Source organism: Ovis aries, chromosome 19, assembly GCF_016772045.2.
Source record: "Ovis aries strain OAR_USU_Benz2616 breed Rambouillet chromosome 19, ARS-UI_Ramb_v3.0, whole genome shotgun sequence".
NCBI classification, from domain to species: Eukaryota; Metazoa; Chordata; class Mammalia; order Artiodactyla; family Bovidae; genus Ovis; species Ovis aries.
The window spans coordinates 18,541,392-18,546,360 of record NC_056072.1 but is presented as its reverse complement, the minus strand read 5'-3'; positions in this window follow the sequence as shown (position 1 = coordinate 18,546,360).

Here is a 4,969-nt window from a genome sequence, read left to right as displayed (position 1 = left end):
TCCCCTCTACCATTGTATGTACAAAAAGAAACAAAAAGATTAAGAGGGACAGGAAAGGCTGTACACAATTCGTAAGCTCTGAGCCTTTTTCGTGCTGAGGTATTACCTTGATCCCCCAAGTACAGGGCCCTAGAAAAATTCAAGACATTATACTGAGAGCCGGATCGCAAAATTAAACTGAGAGCCAGATTTCAAAATTAAACTGTCTGCAAAGCTACTCCACTGGGGATGATACACAAAATTGCTCGCTTTACAGTTGGGTGTAGGTGGGGTATACAGGGACTACCAGTATAAGCCAACCACCAGCTGGGTTAGAGAGTATGTGCATTCTACTCCTAGAAATAACTTCCTGCTTTAGGACAGAGACGTTCAATAATCCACACTGATAAACTACTAAGCCAGTATAATAGAAACTGAAGGCAATACAATAGTTATGGACGTCAAAGACAGAAGAAAGAAAGAAAAAAGTGGGGGACAGAGCCTCAAAGATCAAGACATTGCCCCCAAATCCATCCCTATTATAACCTACTCTTTCATGGTACCCTTTGTTATAAAATGTTAAGGTTCTTATCTCATTCATTTGTTTACAGGCCATTTGGGCTGATTTTTGTGATACATGCTTAGAGGATCAAAAAGATTTCACTGACAGTCTTCCTTTGGATTTATGGATACAAATGATGGAGTGAAAAAACAACAGCAAAAATACACGTGGAGATAAGCAGGACTGTCCAATGAACGATCTCAGATACTTTCTCTAGGTTGCTTGGCAACAAGATCTCTAGGACTGACTCTGTCACCTCACCTGGTGGGGTTGCAGTCAAACTCAGCTTCCTATAGGCCTGTGATGCCCTCGAAGAGACATCTTGCTTTAACGGGCCTCCCTGCTACATGATATTTTGGCTGAGGTTTCCAAGTGCTGAGCAATAGTATCTTCTGCTGCTGGTGCTAAGTCGCTTCAGTCATGTCGGACTCTGTGTGACCCCATAGATGGCAGCCCACCAGGCTCCTCTGTCCCTGGGATTCTCCAGGCAAGAATACTGGAGTGGGTCGCCATTTCCTTCTCCAGTGCATGAAAGCAAAAAGTGAAAGTGAAGTTGCTTAGTCGTGTCGGAATCCTAGCGACCCCATGGATTGCAGCCTACCAGGCTCCTCCATCCATGGGATTTTCCAGGCAAGAGTACTGGAGTGGGTTGCCATTGCCTTCTCCAAATAGTATCTTCTAGAACTTCTCTAAATATCTCCACTGCCTGCAGTCCAAGCAATCTGGTTGTGGCCGGATAAGACCCCTCTCATTCTTGGTCCATTAAAGGGGACTGCAGAATGGATTAGCATCCTTTTGCTTTTCCACAGCCACGTGATGCTCCTAGACACACTCTAGACCAACCACACTTCTCTAGGGTGGTGCAGAACCAAAAGGTCCAGCCTTCTGCCCACAAATGCAACATGTATTAAGTGACTGTCATCACTGTCCATGACAAGTCACTTCACATGACAATGAAGAATAAATTGTAAAGAAAACTTCAGCCAAATTCACCATAAATAATATTAAGGCAAAAACAGCACTCCACACTCAATGAATAGGGAAGGCAAGAGCATCTCAATGGAGTTGTACTTCAATGTGTTATTGTAACATACACCAGGTAGGTGGAAAAGAGATAGCAGGTAATGATAGAGCAAGTGAAGTTTCTTAAATTCGATACCTGTGAGCAATCTTCACTGTTCCTTCCTTGCAAGAAAGGCACGGAATCATGAGAAGGAGCAACTGGGTCTGGGCCTAGATGAGTCTTCCTCTGTCCACCAAGAGACAGAACTCACAGTAGAAAAGGTCTTATGCACGGTCACCATCCATGGAGAGTGACAAATAACCACATCTAGCATGATGTTTTCTGCACACTATAATGTGCCAGAACCCCAGGGGGACTTCTTCAGCTGTGTCATCTTTCTATTTGAATGCTTCTCTCCCACGAGTGACTAGCTGTTCTAATCAAAAGCCAGTAACTAGTCAGAGTGAGTAAGACAACTAAACAATACTGGCATTCAACATTCACCTCCCAAGCCCTGGGTCTCTGACAGGCACTCTAGATGGGAGAACAGGCACAGCGCCTGCTGAGAGCAGCTCCGAGGGTGATGAGGAGGAGGAGGTGAAGGGGCAGACAGTCCCGCATAAACAGAAAGTCAAGACAGCCAAGATGTACAGAAGACCATTTCCTCAGCACACGCCGGGTGCCCAATCGACTGTATCTGGTTTAGTCCTCACAGCTAACCTACAGTTGAGCAACATATTTCCATCTCCCAGATGTTAAAAACTGGGACCTAGAGAAGCAAAATGACCTCTAGAAGATACACATTATCTCTAAGGACTGGAACAGTGATATATATGTCAGGGCAGACTCCCTCTGAGCACATCTGAAAAACCAACCAGAGGAATTGAATCAGAAGTTAGAAACGCCATAACAAGAAGACATGCATGAGATGGAAAGGCAAGGCTGGGCATTCAGGAAAGAGGAAATACCATGTGCAAAGTCAGGAGATGTGAGAGAACTTGTCGGGTTCCATGAACAAGGAAAATTCAGTGGCATTCAATTCCATGCAGCAGATTGGGAGATAAGCCGTGGCTGGATTTTGGAAGGGCATGTGTACACAACTAAAGAAACAAGAGTTCTGTAGATGGTGGGCATGCTCAAGACTTGTATGCAGGAGAGAGACAAGTTAAAGCAAGCCACTGGGGTGCCTCATTGCTTATGCAAGACTTAGGCAGCAGAATCATCAACAAGGAGAAAATATCAACATGCAGAGTGAAGGAGTGATGCCCTCCTGAATCTGAAATGAACATCTGCAAGATACAATCACCAAGCATCTGTGGCGTGCTGGGCTTTGGTGTGCATGTACAGAACTTTATTTAAATTTTTTTTCCCCTTCTGATGTGATCTTATAACTCCCTACAGAGATTTTGCTACAACTAGATAACATAGATTTAGTTTTTTGAAATCTTCCACCCCTAGATACTGGTACAAGCAGCAAGATCTACTTGGAGATAAGAGATGAAGCAGCTCAGAGGTTTGGACTGCTATCTCATCTCAGCAGGTGTATCGCACCCACCATAGTCCTCTGCGGATGATGGCGGTTTGATGAAGTAATGACTACATCAAACCTAATTCATTTACATTGCTTGTGGAATGATCTGTATAAATTAAAGAAAATAACCGTGGAAAGAGAGCTAGTTTCTCAAAAGCAGACTTTCTCAACAGCAGTGTCAGGAGACAGCAGTCCTCAATATTGTGGGAAAAGTGACAATGGTGGGAAAGTTGAGGGTGAGCATGAAGCTTCTTCCAATCATCTACTGCTGTGTCATAAAAATTCTCCCGAAGCTCAGAAGCTTAAAATGTCAGCTATTTTATTGTATCTTATGTGGGTCTACTCAGAGAGGGCTCAGTTGGCCAATTACACTGCTGCGTGCGGCACCGACGAGGGTCATTGATATTCCACAAGCATCTGGGCTCGCCTATAGGCTCCAGTCTGTTTTCACTAACATCTGTACCCTAATGGGAATGGCTGCAAGGCTGGGCTGGCCTAGGCCACTAGCCCTTTCAAACTGGCCAAGGGCCTATTGATTTTTCATGCAGTGCCTCAAGATGACAGGAGACTGGTTTTGGAGACTGCATGTTCATAAAGGTTAGGTCCAAAACTGCCTTCATGTCATTGATGCCATAGTTTATTCGTCAAAGAACTCCCAGGGCAGCCCAGACTCAAGAAGCGGGCGACAGACATCACCGGCCATCACCTTTGGTGGGAGGTTTGTCTGCAGATCGAAGAGGGGAAGGGATTGTTGATGGCCAGCTTGGAGATAGGCTACCATGATGGTGGCCAAGATGATAATGATGATGATGCTATCTGAAGGCAGCATTCGGTCTGACAAACTTTTTAAAGAAAAGGCCAGGTAGTAAATATTTTTGGCTTTGTAAGCCATCTACAGCCTGTTGCATATCATTCTTCTTTTTATAACTCATTAAAAACATTAAACAAAGATTATTAGCTCACAAGCTAAAGAAAAATAAGCCACAGGCTGGTTTTGGCCCCTGGGCTATAGTTCATCAACCCCTGTTCTAGGGGATTCTGTGGCCAAATAAATTTGTCAAGCTATGTGCTGTAATTTGAAAACTTCATAACATACATTAATAAACCCAAGATGCTGAAAAGTCTTAAATAAAAAATATATTTAATACTACCATTTGCAAAATTATATTGATTCTTTTGCACCTAAAACCTACATTAAACAATGTTTCATAATACATAGTTCTATAGCATATGAAATTAGACTGTGACCAGGAAATAGATGTAGGACCTAAAGATTTTAATTAACAGATTGAAACAACTGATTAACCTCCTCTTTATAGTAATATTTTAAGTTCATGCACATTTAAACAATACCTATTGTCCTAAACTACAAAATTTCAGCATATAACTAAAATCTCCCAGACTGAAAATTAGGGATTTCAAATCAATAAGCTAGTAAGCATCTTTTAATTTCATGGCTGCAATCACCATCTGCTGTGACTTTGGAGCCCCCCAAAGTAAATTCTGACACCGTTTCCACTGTTTCCCCATCTATTTCCCATGAAGTGATGGGACCAGATGCCATGATCTTAGTTTTCTGAATGTTGAGCTTTAAGCCAACTTTTTTGCTCTCCTCTTTCACTTTCATCAAGATGCTTTTTAGTTCCTCTTCACTGTCTGCCTAAAGGAGATCAGTCCTGGGTGTTCACTGGAAGAACTGATGCTAAAGCTGAAACTCCAGTACTTTGGCCACCTCATCCGAAGAGTTGACTCATTGGAAAAGACCCTGATGCTGGGAGGGATTGGGGGCAGAAGGACAAAGGGACGACAGTGGATGAGATGGCTGGATGGCATCACCGACTCAGTGGACATGAGTTTGAGTGAACTTGGAGTTAGTGATGGACAGGGAGGCCTA